Here is a 16,909-nt window from a genome sequence, read left to right as displayed (position 1 = left end):
GCTAGTCATTCCCAACTCTAGGGGGCAGTGCTCATCTCCGTTTCAAAGCCGAAGAGCCAGTGCTGTCCGAAGATGTCTCTGTGGTCATGTGGCCAGCACGACTAAACACCGAAGGTGTACAGAATGCTGTTACCTTCCCACCAAAGATGGTTCCTATTTTTCTACTTGCATTTTTACATGCTTTCCCACTGCTAGGTTGGCAGAAGCCGGGACAAGTAGCGAGAGCTCACTCTGTTACGCGGCGCTAGATTCAAACCACTGAACTGCAAACCTTTCTGATCGGCAAGCTCAGCGTCTTACCCACTGAGCCACCTTTGAAACTAATACTGAAGTTATTTTTTCAACCTACTGTCAATTAAGCTAAGATCTAGCAGCATCAAAGGACTCTTCAGAGCCAAATCTTCAGGAAAGATTGCATGCATGTGTGGCCTGCAAGGATATAAAAGGGATTTATAAGTGTCTTAAGAGACAGTCTGCCCAATTGTTATCAGTCTTGATAGAAGATTAAAAGAACAGACAAACGCCTGCAGATTCATAAAAAAGGCGCATAAATTTCCAGCTTTTTCTTCTCGTTTTATTGTGATGTTAGGAAAATGACAAAACAAATGCAATGACTATGAAAATACAAAGATAAGGAATGATGAGACAGTGAAAGGCTAAAGATGACGAGTAAAGAACAAGAAAAAAACCCTAAACAAGAAACAGAAGAAAAAGAAAGCTGCCCCAAACTTGCACAATCCAAATACGTAAGTAAATCAAATCAACAAAAGCTAGCATTACACAGACAGAAAGAGAGATGGGAGGGGAGAGAGAGGGAGAAAGAGAACTGAAATGATTTATCAGCTTAATTTCTAGATTACTCAACTCTGAGGTCTCCAGGTGATGTACAAATAATTTCATTTGAGCTGTACCACATCACCTTTGACTTTGAAGGGACATCTGCCCTTCCCCAATTCTTTGGACATTTGATCCAAACATTCAGATCAGCCCTTGTTTTTAATCTGGTGTGCTATCTATTTTCATTCACTGCTCTATACAACCTTGGAATATATTACACACACACACACACACACACACACACACACACACACACCTGAATGCTCTGTATTTACAAAATTCTTTGTATTATTTTTCAGAAGGTTCCCTATCTTCTTATATGTCTTTAAAGTGACCTCCTTGGCTACCCTACTTCTAACAACCTAAAACACTTTCCTTGTACACTGTTGCCTGCTTCCATTTTTTAATAATGTTCACTTTTATTTCAACTTCTCTTTTATTGTAACTCTTTAAAATGTGCTTGACAGGATAATGAACGAAAATACTATTGGCAGATATATTATTTCCATGTGTAAAAGGGGAGGACGGATATAAAATGATAGAATCCTTTTTATGTTTTTGTTTCTTCCTGACTTATTTAAAGTGATTTTGTCTTTCAGTCCTTCCCTTCCTATAACAGCCTAACTCCTACATTAGCCTTGGAATAAACCGTATAGTTTTCATCTTCAGTTCTAATTTATGAAGCTTGTGGATTTTTAAAGTTTACCAGCCTAACTACAGTATCAGTTCCTTGGCTTATATGCAGATAAAAAGTTCTTGAAGCTTCAGACTGCTTATTTCTTATTTTCTCCATTTTCAGGGAAGGAAGGAAGGGAGGGAGGGAGGGAGGAAGGAAGGAGGGAGGGAGGGAAGGAGGGAGGGAGGGAGGGAGGTTCCCATCCAAGGGAATATTTTGAAGATCAGAAGTTATTACCATACTGGAAATCTCAATTTCAATTTCAATTTAATAAAATTTGTATGCCGCCCACTCCCCTGGGACTCTGGAATCTCTGAATAACTGAGATGAGAATAACTAGATGAGAATGCTGCCACCTTGCAAACTCCACCTGGGAGGAGGCCTGATTAATATATAAACAGAAGGCCTGGTTAATATATCTCCTCCATCTTTTTTAGCACAGTTCAAGGCTCAGCTAAAAGAGGAAAAGGCATTTGAAGCTGAGAAGCCAAACCAAAGAAATCATAGGTGTGCTGATCGAACCTGAGATTGGCCTTAACTAAGGAAATTGAATTACTATCCTTTTATGCCTTGCTTTGAATGGAGACATTCAAATGAACCAAATAAACTTCAGGCAAACTTTTTATGCAGCCCTGATGCCCCTTTTAGTGTCCACCTTGAACTGCTTTGACAGCTGTGATCTAGAAGTTTGAAAGAGAGTAATGTTTTAATCTGCCATTGGGCTTCAAGGGGATATTTCAGCTGTAGCATCATTGCTACAACACTTTTCAGATCATGAAATGTGAGCAGTTAAGGAGATTGCAGAGCCCCTCATGAAATCTTTCTTACCTAAAAAAATCAAGAAAGCTGCAGAACACCGGAGAAATGATTGCACAGTTGCATACAAAGACTCATCTTTCTGACCAACTTTTTATGAAATCTGTATTTCACCCATAAGAATTGTATTAACATTATTTCTATGAAAAGAAAACACATTCCTATTCCATCGCATTGAAAGAGAAGAAGAAAAAAGTTCAGCCTAGCATGAAGAATGGCATTCGCCAGCCTCAACCTGAGCTCCTCAACCACCTGGAAAAAACGAGATTGGAACTCAGCTCCCTTGGGATCAAATTCTGCATAGTGAACTGACCATCTTGGACAATGGATTATTAGAATCCTCAGCACACCTACGATTTCTTTGGTTTGGTTTCCTTTGTCAGCCTCTTCAGCTTCAAATGCCTTTTTCCTCTTTTAGCTGAGCCTTGAACTGTGACCTTGTGCTAAAACTGGAACTAGCTGCTAACTTTAATCTCAGACTCCAGCACTGCTGACTTGATGACACTAGAAGAATAGGAATGCTATAATGAAGTAGGACAGGGATCATGGGTTGAGGAGGAGGGGGTATATTTCCAGGGCTGGAAAAAGCCACATCAGTTCTGATTTTGGCTTGACTTGCAAAGTAAGACCACATCGTACAAGGACTGCTCATAATAAAATGGAATCAACCTTTCTCTTGCTCCCTATCTTGATGTCCTTTACTAAATTGTGCTCTCTGACCCAAGCTGTCAGTCACTTATACAGGCAGAAGGAAGATTTTTCCCCATGTAATACTAATCACAGAACTGCAGTTCCCTGTCCACTTTCATACCAAACAGTACAACTTGCCTTTACATCAAGGGGACATATGCAAACCTGTATTTCAAGGCTATGAGATATGTTCCTTCATTTATTAAAGCCAAGATACTGGAACTCACATTTTTCAAATTTTGCAAAGCAATTGCCAAAACCGTAAAGAGGAAGGCAAGCACAGAAGATACAGACATTTTCCAATCTCTGGTGTTATTCCATATAAAATGCCCTTCTCTTAGTTCCCTATCTCGGTGTTATCATCACAGCAAAATGAGTTGGCTCCAGCTAATAGCCGAAGGCCACCTAGGGAAGGTAATGAATGAAAGAGATTTCAATCTAAATCTCTCTGAAAATCATCAGCCCAGATCAATTCATTGCTTGTTAAAGGCCACTTCATAGAAGGTTTTGGATGGCAGTCTATCATGCTAGTGCAGGGTGGGTTGTAGATGTGTTTTTCAGCTTCCTAGTCTAGGCCTGAGAGGGAGCCAGTTTGATCTAGTAGTTAAGGCACCAGGCTAGAAACCAGGAGACACTGCGCTCTAGTCCCACATTAGGCATGGAAGATGACTGGGTGACTTTGGCCCCGTTCCTCTCTCTCATCCCATGATGTCCGGTTTGGGCAAAAAGCTGGTCAGTCAATTCCTGTCACAACAAAATGGATCAACACACAATTGATTTTTTAAAAAGTAGAACTTGGAGTTGTAGGTAAAAATAAACAAATCAAGGCCTGAGAAACAGTAACTAACCCAAAATTACTGACCCACCCTCTTTAATATCAGATCTCCCCTGTTCTAATACACCATTGGCATCATGTGGATCAAAGGAAGCAAGACAATGGTTATAGTAGTATAATGAAAACCTTGCATCTTATGTCTATGTACCAATGTCATGCTCATGTACAATAGTACAAGGCATTGAATGCATTACAGCCAGGCACATTCATGAGATGGACAGCTATATATATTAAATAATGAACCATCATGGTTTGTGAAGAGCCGTGGTGGCACATTGGTTAGAGTGCAGAACTGCAGGCAACTTCTACTGTCTGCCGGCTGCCTGGAATTTGGCAGATCAAATCTCACCAGGCTCAAGGTTGATTCAGCCTTTGATCCTTCCGAGGTGGGTAAAATGGGGATCCAGATTGTTTGGGCAATATGCTGACTCTGTAAACCACTTAGAGAAGACTGTAAAAGCACTGTAAAGTGGTCTATAAGTCTAAGTGCTATTACTATCATCATCTTGCCTGTTTTGATCCTTCCCCTACCCCATAGATGCTGCTGTTGGTGAGGCAGGGTGGCTTAAAAAATAATGGTTTATTACAAATCACCTGAGTTTCCAAAACTGGGTATGTGACAAAGCAGACAAAGATGGATTATAATTCAGGGCAGGGTCCAGCTTTCGTGGCTCAGTAAGGTCAACTTTTACAAAAAAAATATTGAATCAGATCTTGAGAGATGCAAAATTTAGTATTGGAAGTTGGAAGTCACATGAAAACATTTCAAGTTCTTCGTAGAGAAGTATTTGTTTCCCAAGAAAGAGGAAACAAATCCAGTGATAAGAATAGGTGAATGGAAGAAACCTTGTTTTCATATTCTTTTTCTATATCTCTACAATCCAGATTCATACCAGAAAGCATTGGTGTGGTTAGAATAGAAGGAAAGAGATGAGAGTGTCAATAATTCCCAGTTCAGCAAATTATTACAAGCAATCTTCTGAGAATCATCGCCCAGAAGCAGAGGTGCATTCTTTCCAGTTTGGACCAGTTCAGCCGAGTAGGTACTAACTCGGACGGACACTCGCCCAAACCAGTTCTATGCTTGGCGACACCATCTTGATTTTTTGTTCTGCCATTGCACAAAACAATCTTCATTGCAAAAATGTCATTTTTCCCCTTTTCTAATGTTGTGCGCATGCACAGACCTTTTTAGGTGCTGAACCGGCAGTAATGTTGGCAGGAACTCACCTCTGCCCAGAAGGAGAAAGAACTTGAGTTTTTTTGGCTCTGTGACATCTTCTTAGTTTTACAAGTAAAGCCATTTTGCCTTTTAGGTAGAGCTCCATTTTGTGTGATGGTTTCTCACACACAGGGAAATTATCAACAATCAGGAAGCAAATCCCTGCGTTCCTTTGCTAGCCAGCCTGAGCAGTAATTCATACTTCACTGCAAATCCTAATTAAGAAGAGGAATCAAATGGGCAGGAAAAACAGAAGGTCTTGGAGAGAGGTAGGCAAGTAAACGAATATAGGAGCTGTTTTCAGCTTGATCAGAACTTGATGGAAATAATGTAATGTAAATAAAAGGCAATGCATCTCACTCCGGTGGGGAAGGCTGGGGTCAGATCATCTGTGAACCTCTTCTGTTTGCTGCTTGTACAGATTTGCCATGGGCAATTTAGAAGTTCCTGCCTGACTTTCTTCTTCGTCTGTACATTCAGCAAAACCTGGGCAAACTTTCAGATGAGAGAAATGGATGATCTATTTCGGGCTGAGATGAATAGTGCATTGGCCAGGTAAAAGTCTAAATGTGGCCAAGGTAATGTAAAATTAACTTGATTGAAACTTAAAGGATCCATTTGATTTGTGGAGTGATTACTCTTGAGGGAGCAGTGGTTGAATTGTTGGAGTAGAGTAAGGAAGACCTCGGTTTCAGACCATACTCAGCCCTGCAAACTGAGTAAGGTAAAGGTTCCCCTCGCAGATATGTGCTAATTGTTCCTGACTCTAGGGGGCAGTTCTCATCTCTGTTTCAAAGCTGAAGAGCCAGTGCTGTCGGAAGACGTCTCCGTGCCATGTGGCCGGCATGACTAAATGTTGAAGGTGCATGGAATGCTGTTACTTTCCCACCAAAGTGGTTCCTATTTTTCTACTTGCATATTTACATGCTTTCGAACTGCTAGGTTGGCAGAAGCTGGGACAAGTAATGGGAGCTCACTCCATTACACAGCGCTAGGGATTCGAACCACCGAACTGCCGGCCTTTCTTATTGACTAGATCAGTGTCTTAACCACTGAGCCCTAACCCTGCAAACTGAGTAGAACTATCTAATGATATGATTCAGTCTAACTTAATGCACTAGATGGTTGCTGTTGGAATAATATGAATGAAAGAGGATAATAGATGCCACATTGTGCTCCTGGAGGAAAAGGGGAAGAGGAAGGAAAAGGAATGGATTTTCCCTACAGTCCCAATTTAAGTTACAGTTCGACAGCAAATGTTTGCAGTGATCTGATTGCTTCTCTTTTTTTTTCTATTCCATAGAATAGAGGATGCTTTCAAAGAGAGTACTGTCGTCTGATAACCCACCAATAAAAAGCTATCATCATTAACAATGGATACACATTAATTACAGTCATATATCATGCTAGGCTGTAGCTCCGTGGGTCCTAATTGTGAACAAGCTTTGCTGCTTCAATGCTAATTCATAAATCGTGGATTGCAAATGCAGAACAGCAAGCCAGAACCTAGGATGACAGGTGAAGCAGGCCTGTGTCTGAAGATCTGAAGCATGGTTACTGAAGTCCATGTCCAAGCATCTAAGTACTCTGCCACACTGATTCTTATAGTTTTCGGTGTTAAGGCCGGAAGGATATCACGAAGCAGTATTTTTCATCAGACTCATGAACTTAGCATTTCTCAGAACTAGAAGCAATCGTCAGACTATTAAGAAAGAGAGGAAACAAATGTCCTCACTTCTAAACTGCAGGGATAGAATTGATGCCATGAATTAGGAGGCTGAATAAATACTAGGAGAATATCGGTAGCCACTGGGAAGCTTGGGGGAGCCTCTCACCCAGAAAAAAATTGTTGCACATTTCCCTTGCATACTGTAATGCCAAAATATATTAGCAGATGATCTTCTGAAATTCAGTGGGGAAAGACCAATGTCTTGTGGCAATGATAAATGGGGCAGTTTTGCAAAGCCTTACAGACCTGTCTGATGTAACATGGTACTTCAAATTCAGCTCTGTCTTGGGCTGGCATTTGTTTCCTACAGCTAATCTAAACCCTTAGGACTGGATAGCCCCATTGCGCCTGTTTGTAAAACAAACAAGAGATGGCTGAATACCATTTAGTACCTAGATGCCGAGTCTCTCAGTTATCATACTTCTCTTGCCAAAATAATTAGCCCCTTCCAGTGAGAAGGGCTTAATTCACCCCCCATCCCACCCCTCTGATATATTCCACCAGTTCAACAATCATTCCTTATAGCGGCTGATTAAAATATGATAAAATACACTTGAAATCCAATCCACCGTCACTGGTGGAAAACTTCCCACTGGTTGGTGGGAACTTGCTGAGAGCTTTATTGTTAGCACTTAGAATTAGTGGTCTTGAAAAGGAAGATTCTGCAGTTTGAGAGGTAATGATCAGTTCTGCAAATTCCACCCAAAGCTATTGGTACAAAACATTGGTATACAATTCCTGCCAGCCTGTAGTTATTTGGGATGTGAATGTAAAAAAATAAACAATTGTAATGGTTGTAATTATGTTATCAAACATTGAGCCCTTAATATATGATTGTGACTTCAACTGTGATTTCAAAAGAGACATGGCTAAAAAATCACAGGGTTGTAACCATTATCTTGACTTCTTGACAAATGTATCCATGTGGATTCTACTTATTACTGAATACTTCAGTGGCCAAAATTCAGTGCTGAACTTTTTTTTCCTACCAGTTTTCCTTAAAACCAATAAAGGATTTGCTTTTATAATTTATTTCAAAGAGAAAAGCATCCTGCCCAAATCTTCACGGGTGGAATTGGTAGACTGCATGCGCTGACCTTGTAAATCATCTCTGCAGGTCTCGCTGGTTTCTCATGGTCAGACCTCCCAGGTAAACCAGACAGGAAACAGGACTAGATGAGCTAAATCTATTTTACTGGATGGCTACTTTAACAAAATCTTGCAACTCTGAAAGGCACAAACTTCCTGCCATCACTTTTAACTGCTCGATCCATTAAGTCAAATTCTTCCTAAATTTCTTTCTCTGACTGTTAAGATATTGAGTGCTCCTGCCTCTCTTGTATGATTCTTTCTCCTCCCCCCCTCTGCCCCCTCCTCATGATCACCCACAGATTCCATTACACTCACACTTCCATTAAATCCCAGTGGATACATGATGAGAAAACACTTTTATTTATTTTTATTTAATTTTTGAGAGTAAGAAGTATAGGATGGTTTGAAATGATAGAAAGTGTAGATAATCGAAAACAGCAGCAGAAGCATAAGCTCTTTCCACCATTTGTGGGTTTTAGGATATTTATTTATTTTATTTTTTATTTATTTAGTTTTTTATTCATGTACGATTGACAATCGTATAAGTATAAACATGGACCTGAACACAGGAAATGGGTATGAATAAATGTGGACAGTAGGACAGGGACAGAAGGCACGCTGGTGCGCTTATGCACCCCCCTTACAGACCTCTTAGGAATAAGGTGAGGTCCATGGTAGACAGTTTAAGGTTAAAGTTATGGGGGTTTGAGGATGTAACAACAGAGTCATAGCTTGTACATAAGAGGTACATAGCTTGATGGGAAGGAAGGAAGGAAGGAAGGAAGGAAGGAAGGAAGGAAGGAAGGAAGGAAGGAAGGAAGGAAGGATGGATCATTGCATCATGATAAGGTACCAGCATGTTGTACTAGACAGAGATCAGTAGTGAAATTCATTTTTTTTTACTACTGGTTCTGTGGGCGTGGCTTGGTGGGCATTCCCTCCTCACTCCTGGGGGAAAGAAATGATAGATGTATGTATATCACATAGTTTGAATCACGCTGTTGCAAAACACATTCTTCCAATCCCACCACGATGGACAAGAATAATCCGGGAACCTCCAAAAGAATTCCAAAAGAAATTGAAAAGAAATTCTCAAGAAGTCACTTTCACAGCGGGGAAAAATACGTTTTGAAGAGCTTCAAGGCAGATTCTGTCTCAGCATTAGAAAAAAGAAGGGGAAAAATCATAATCCCCTGCTCTAAAATCTGTACTTTCAAAGTACTTCTTGCTTCAGAACTGCTATTTTTTTTTCCTTTTAAAGCATTTTCTGGAAAGGGAAAACTTTCTGTTTTGTACATATCCCAGTATTCATATTGTGGCCCTAGGCTTCACTACCTATGAGAAAAGCATATGGGAGTTCCCTGATGCCAAAATTTCCTCGTATTGAGAGCATATGGCCAACTCACACCTTTCATTGTGTGTATCATAAACAGGGAACTATTTTTGCAATATAATATAATTGGAGTATATTTCCATGATGAAAGATAAAAAGTTGAGGAAGACAATTTATTGGCAGCTAGGGAGCATGTCAGTATATTGTGATAGATCTGGCAATATATACATATACATGGCTCTCTGTCTTGTTTGTACACCAGCCAGCAAGTAATTAGAGTATGGTTTTCATATTCTCTGTAAGATTATTAAATAGAAAAAAAATCACTCCAGAGTGCTAGGAACAGGGTATTTTTAACTACCTTGAGATGGGGGCTAAGAAGGGAGAGGGAAAAAAAAAAGCTAATTATGTGGTTTCAATTTCATATTTTCAGAAATATTTTTTTTTGGTCAAAGTACCAACTGTATTGGTTAACTTTAAATAATCTGCTCTGTCTACTCCTTTGTAACCATTTCACACATAGAAAGCTAAACCAAGAAGAGAAGGCATAAATGCAAGAAACATAATAACTTCAGATCTTATACATACCTTAGAGGAATGCTAGGGGGAAAACACACTTACCCCATAGATTATTTTAGAGAAAGACTCCCCCTGATCAGATGCATGGGCATTCAGATATTCAGTGGTTCTGATTTTCTAATGAATGACATTGGTCAAACTAGATTCCACCCCCCCACTCTATCTACCTACCTGCCTGCCTGCCTGCCTGCCTACCTACCTACCTATCTACCTACCTACCTACCTACCTACCTACCTACCTACCTACCTACCTACCTACCTATCTATTTTGTCAAACATGTACACGGTAACAGGTATAAGTATAAACATGGATATGAACAAATGAAATGAGTACAAATAAATGGGGACAATAGGACAGGGACAGTAGGCATGCTGGTGCGCTTATGCCCGCCTCCTTTACGGACCTCTTAGGAATGGGGTGAGGTCCATGGTAGACAGTTTAAAGTTCAAGTTGTGGGGGTTTGAGGAATTAACAACGGAGTCAGGTTGAGCATTCCAGGCATTGACCACTCTGTGGCTGAAGTCGTATTTTCTGCAATCGAGCTTGGAGTAGTTTTCCTTGAGTTTGTATCTATTTTGTGCTCATGTATTATTGTGGTTGAAACTGAAGTAGTCATTGACAGGTAGGACGTTGTAGTAGACAGTTTTGTGTAATATGCTTAGGTCAGACCATAGGCGTAGTTCCAGGTTGTCCTTGTTTCTTCTATGGATGCAAAACTAAAGACACTTGCAATTTGAATTTGACCTCTGGTGATTCCACAGATGTTTCTCGGTGTCTTGGTTTGTCACTGCCTTCTGGAATTTTTATTGATTTCCCAATCTAGCCTACAACTCTAGTATGCTCTGAAAGTATTCTATTCAAGAACAGTCAAGCCCAACCCTGGATCGTTTTCAAGTTCTTAGTGCAAAATTTGGAACTTGTTCTTAACTAGAAATAGGCAACTTGATATTCTCTATGGTTTTTTTGTGGGTGGGGGGGACTTCAGTACCCGCTAAGTCCAGCAACATGGGAGTACTGGAAGTATAATCCAAAACATTGGGAAATCACTGTATTAGAATGAAGACTTTCTGAAATGGGTTGCTCTTTCTTCAGGCCATATCAAGAAACTGAATGTGAAAATGTAGCAAGTATTTAGATAGAGAAGAATGTGTGTCTTCTTTCACTGTCCCCACCCTGCAACTATGTTATCTTTCATTTACTTCAAAGTAGATCAATGAAATTTACAACAGAAATCTCTCTCTCTCTCTCTCTCTCTCTCTCTCTCTCTCTCTCTCTCTCTCTCTCTCCCTCCCTCCCTCCCTCCCTCCCTCCTTCCCTCCCTCCCCTCTTTCCTCCCTCCACCTCCACCTCCACCCAGTGGTGGGATTCAAAGTTTTTTACTACCAGTTCTGTGGTTGTGGCTTGGTGGGTGTGGTGTGGCTTGTTGGGCATGGCAGGGGAAGGATACTGCAAAATCCCCATTCCCTCCCAATCAGCTGAGAATAGACGGGGGCAGGACCAATCAGAGGTGGCATTTACTGGTTCTCTGAGCTACTCAAAAGTTCTGCTACTGAATCTCCGGAACTGCTGAATACCACCTCTGTTCCACCTCCACCTCCACCTCCACCTATACATATAGGTCCCATAGGCACCATGAGATGCTTCCTTACGGACCATAAAAAAGTCATACCTTTGGGAAACCTCTTAAAATGAAGCAACACTGTGAAAATGAAGCTGAGACCAAATTTAGAACTTTACCATCAGACTTCACACCAAGCTTGGCAATAAATCTACCCTTTCCAGACACTTAACCCTGTACTTTAGGACTTGCTTACAGCAGAATTTCTCCTAGACAACACTGCTATAAAATTTGCTTTATTGCAGACAAGATAGAAGTCATCCATAGACAAAGATCTGCCTTATTCAGAGCCAAGATGTCAAGGTCTCTCTCTCCCTCTCTCCTCCCACACTTCAAAATATTTCTTTGTTTGCTTCTTTTGCTTTCAAACCTTTACAAACAGTGCAGTAGTTTGTTTATGTATTGCTGGACATTTGGACATTACATTTCTGATTGTCTTTGTTCCATTTTTTACTCCCCTGCCCTCTCCTAGCTACTTCTAGACAGATGTCCAAAGGAGAGTCTTGCAGCTTTAAAGAGATGTCCTTTTGATGTGTTTTCTCCATAGGCATGGACACAAAAAAGTCAAACGCCAGAGGTGGGTGTCACATAATGTAACAACTGGTTTGCCCAGCACCAAAAATATGAGCGTGTGGTCCTCCTGCGCATGCACTCAGCTTCAAAAACATGGCAACTATATAGAACGGGATAGTGCCGGCCCAGCCGCTAGTCAAAACCACCAGTTCACCCAAACCAGTCTGAACCAGCAGCAGCTGGTTATGATGGTTTGCTCCTCCTTTCAAACCAGTAGACACTGGTTTGGTTCTATCTGAGTTCACTCATATGAAGCTGGCTTCATTTTACCCATAGCTTCCTCAGGGAAGAATCTCACCCTTAAAGCTTTAGTGGGATTTGATGGCCTGTGTTAAATGGCAGAACAGTCAACACATTTTTTCCCGCTGAACACAAGGAGTTCCTATTTAAAGGTCCCATTTTAAAGAAAGAAGCAGAAGCGTCAAATGTTGACATGTAGCCAAATTACGTATATTTATTTATTTATTTTCTCTGCTGTAGACGAAAGCAGCCTGGGAACAGTGGTGTGAAAAACAGTGAGACAAGGAAGCAGAGAAGATGTCTTAAAAGGGATAGGTCAATGGAAGCAAATGGGCCTAATACACAATGTTTGTATCCAAAATAATATCTTTATAGGTGAGTAAAATTTTGAGTAGAGGCGCTGATTTGAAATAGTTGCTTAGAAGCTGAAAAAGCCTATCTGTGTTTCTCCCAAAATAAAACAGGGTCTTATTTTTTGACCCCCCCAAATAAGTGCTTGGCCTTATTTTCAGGTAGGTCTTATTATTTTTGAGGTGCAGGAGGTGGCGAGCGTTATCACCTCATGGCTGCTGCTGTGTTGCAATATTTTCAGAAAGGGCTTATTTTCATGGGAGGGCTTATTTTAGCGTATGCGCTCAAAAGCCCGATTGGGCTTGTTATCCGTCGAGGTCTTATTTTCAGGGAAACAGGGTAGAAGTGCTAAAAATTTATCCTATTTACTAAAGAGGGTGTTCCTTCCACGGTGAGAAAAAAAATAAAATTTAAGATTGAGCTAAAGTGCTCTATAATCAAATTAGGCATGCTTTTTGCCAAGTGATTAGAACAAAGTCATGGGAAAAAATTATCTATTGTCAACTTGTCTCACGAGAAAGCAAAATATCTTATCTCACGTATAGTTGCTGAAATTATAGGCAAACTTAATGTAGTGGATAAAATGAATCCAAATTTCTTCTTGTTCAAATCTAGCTTCAAACACTAAAATGATTAATTTTAACCCGTGTGTGATTTGAAATGTAAAGTATATCTGACATTGTAAAACAACTTAGACAAATTATATTAAAATTTATTTTAGCTCCAGGTAATAATGCTAGTCTTCCCCATTCTGAGATAACAGTGGACTTTTCTTCTCCACACTCACCTCCCAAGACAGCAAAACAAAACACTGAATCAATTTGAATATAATAACCCAAGAATGAATGTCCTGAATTTCTATTGTCTCTTCATTTTCCTTGGTGATGTGAAATAATGAGGAGCACTTTTGACCGTTTTCCATTATCGTGGTAAATAAAAAGCCAAGTCATGGAGCCGCGTGTATTCTTATCATGCTGAAGGTGGTTCAGAAAGGTATTGTTGTTGTTTCAATTTAGGAATCTCCCATTTTGTCTCCAGTACATACATTTGTTAGAATTCAGAATATCCAGGCTGGTAAAATTAAATGATGCTGACCTTCAAAAGGGTATGTTTTTTTTTCTCCATCCAGAGTCTAAAAGGAATTTTGTAGACAAATAGAGCTCTTTCTGCACCATTGATATGGCTAGGCAATTTGGGTTCACCCGCCATTGAACAATGGATAGAAACTAATCAAGGAGAGACGCAACCCAGAACTAAGCAGAAGTTTCCTAACGGTGAGAGCAATTAACCAGTAGAAAGACTTGCGCTCAGAAGTTGTGGGTGCTCCATCATTGGAGGATTTTAATAAGGAATTGGACATCCACTTGTCTGGAATAGTATAGGGTCCTGATGGCAAACCTATGGCATACATGTCAGAGGTGACATGCAGAGCCCTCTCTATGGGCATGTGCACCCTAAACAGCTGCTCTTCATGTTCTGTCATGCCCATGCATGGACAGCTCGTCCAGCATGCATGCACATGGACAGCTGTTTACTTCCTGGTTCCGGTGGTGCATCTGCACAATGGAACCCAGAAGTGCAGCTGGCCATTGCATGCATGCTGGACCACTGTCCAGCGCATATGCGCATGATAGAACCTGAAAGAGCAGCTGATAGTGGTGCGTGAACCAGGAGTGGGCTGCTGCATGCATTACTGCCTGTTCAGTGCATGCACACTGGCACATAAATAGGTCTGTGCATGCGCAGTGCATTAAAAAAAGAATAAAAATAAATTTCTGCAATGAAAATTGTATAGGAGAACTTGTTTGGGGGCGTGGCAGGCCTGGGTCACCAAACCACTATCGGTTCAGACGAACCAGTCCAAACTGATAGGAACCCACTTCTGACATAGACATGGCAATGGACTAAAAAACCTCCAAGGTCCCTCCCAACTCTGTCGTCCTACCTTCTATGTTCCTTAATTTGTTCTGCCAAGGCAGAGCAGAAGTAAAATTTCATTTCTGGAAGAGCTAAGCAGATGGCTGGATCAAAGCTGTGCCCTTTGACACTTCTGCTCAATGTAATGCAGACAGAGTCTTCAAATCAGCCACTAATCACCTCCCTTCATCTCCTCTGTTTCAGTCCTCTTCTTTCAACTGAGCTGAGTTGTCCCATTTTGTGGAAAGCAGCATCTGAAGCAAGTAAGTGGCTCCTCAATTCTTGAACCATGGAGAAAATAGAGAAAATAGGGGCACTTCCATTTCCTGCCAGGCTTTAATTAAGTCTAAAGTTTCCTTTGAGTTACATGAGATGATTAGATGACAATTCCGTGAACTTTTCTAGAGAAAAAAATGAGTGTGATGATTTTTGGGGTATGGCAGCCGCAAAGATGTTTTAAATAAAATAAATGACTAAGTAAATATGTTGGTTGGTTTCTTCAGTGATCAGCTCACCACAGTATGTGAAAACAGCTTCTGTTTATATACTGTTCCCTCAAAAGGAAGTATATCAGCAGGCTATAATGTATTTGTTACCCCTGTTTTCATCCTTTTATCACATGAACTTCAGGTAAACATCCAGTATAAAGATAATACTACCGAATGGTCTATAGGCTGAATTTATGAACACCAGGTGGGTTTCTTTTCCAAGATACAAATCACTTTGCAAATATTGCATGGCTTTTTGCTAAAGTTCTCAGGATCATGCAATACAATAGTATCATCTCACAAAACATATCAATTTTTGAAGGTTTATATCCAAGGTCTTAATGCCACTTCCACAAATTCTTTCAACATCATAAGAGTCATGGTGGCACAGTGCAGTACTGCAGGCTACTTCTGCTGATCACCGGCTGCCAGCAGTTTGGCAGTTCGAATCTCACCAGGCTCAAGGTTGACTCAGCTTTCCATCCTTCCGAGGTGTGTAAAATGAGGACCCAGATTGTTGGGGGCAATAGGCTGATTCTGTAAACCACTTAGAGAGGGCTGTAAAAGCACTGTGAAGCGGTATGTAAGTCTAAATGCTATTGCTATCCTTGTTCTTAATTCCAAACTCAATACTCTCCTCATAGCATCAGACCATAGGAGCCTCAGCAAGTGGAAAGAAAACTCAGGATAGTAGCTGTAACCTACAACTTCATCCCTGCTACTATTTATATATGTCACATTCTGAGCCCTGCTAATGACATGCATAGCTGTTCCATAACAATTCTTATCTTCCTCTTTCTTGCTTGATTCTAGCAGAAGGATGAGAATCTTGAAATGCACACGGAAACTGCTTTTGGATTTTTTTCTTAAGATTGAAACAAATGTTATATTAATTGATAGGGTTTCCTGCTTGGGCTGGAAGAGTTCCAATATCCCTTCCAACTCTGTTTTTTTCTGTTATTTTGGGAATTGATTATTAAGAGTTGTTCATAATTATAAAAAATATGTTTGCTGAGTTTCAGATCCAAAGGCCAATGTATTTTATATTTATAACTATCAAAGAAAATAGGAAGTTACTTCTGTTTATTTTCATTTTGTCCTTTGAATTTTTTTTGCTCTCTTTTCTTTCTTTCTTTCTTTCTTTCTTTCTTTCTTTCTTTCTTTCTTTCTTTCCTTCCTTCCTTCCTTCTTTCTTTTTTTCTTTCCTTTTCTTTCTCTCTCTATATATATGTGTGTATCAGTGGTGGAATTCAAATAATTTAACCACCGGTTCTCTGCCCTAATGATTTCTTCCAATAACCAGTTCACTAAACAGCTTGGAAAGTTAACAACCAGTTCTCCCGAAGTGGTGTGAACTGCCTGAATCCCACCTCTCTCTCTCTTTCTCTCTCTCTCTCTCTCCCTCCCACTCTTTCCCTCTCTCTCTTCCTCTCTCTCTCCCTCTCTCTCTCTGTGTGTGTGTAAAATATTCTTTATAGAAATTTAATGAAGTATAATTAATTTTAAAAAGAAAAAAAGAAATGCACACATCTGCAAAGAACAATTAAAAGGATAAACAGTGATACTTTCTTTTCACTATTTTGTTATATTATTACGAGTTATCTCACTTTAAAAAAAAAAGAAGAAGAAGAAGAAGAATGCTGAAGGTGATCCATGGCCTGATTCGGACTATATTTATATTCAGTTCAATTTTGATTAATCTATTACATGTGTTAAAAAGACAAATGGTTCATCAATACAAATGTATTATTATTTTCATTGTTTGACAGCCCTAGAATTAAAACCTCAAACAGATATGGGCAACTGAAACAGAAGACAAGGCCAGCAGGGAAAATATCATCGAGCAAGGAGGCGGCATATTATTTGCATGTCATTAGGGTGATTTACATATTTTGTCATTGCCAACAAAAAA

At 40.1% G+C, this 16,909-nt stretch overlaps 2 long non-coding RNA genes across 2 annotated transcripts in view; both read left to right on the top strand.

Annotated features, from left to right (window-relative positions):
* Positions 1-14,898, top strand: part of LOC116517401 — a 262,593-nt gene extending 247,695 nt beyond the window's left edge. The window contains exon 4 of the long non-coding RNA XR_004256455.1: positions 14,714-14,898. This is a non-coding gene — a long non-coding RNA (uncharacterized LOC116517401). The remainder of the gene's footprint in view (positions 1-14,713) is intronic.
* On the top strand, positions 11,929-13,860 carry LOC116517403. Its single transcript, XR_004256456.1, has 3 exons — positions 11,929-12,005; positions 12,482-12,616; positions 13,722-13,860. It is a non-coding gene; the product is annotated as an uncharacterized LOC116517403 (long non-coding RNA).
* Positions 14,899-16,909: the final 2,011 nt, after the last annotated feature.

Source organism: Thamnophis elegans, chromosome 14, assembly GCF_009769535.1.
Source record: "Thamnophis elegans isolate rThaEle1 chromosome 14, rThaEle1.pri, whole genome shotgun sequence".
Lineage (NCBI taxonomy): Eukaryota > Metazoa > Chordata > Lepidosauria > Squamata > Colubridae > Thamnophis > Thamnophis elegans.
The sequence above is the reverse complement of the archived record's forward strand: the minus strand, read 5'-3'. Positions and strand labels throughout refer to the sequence as shown.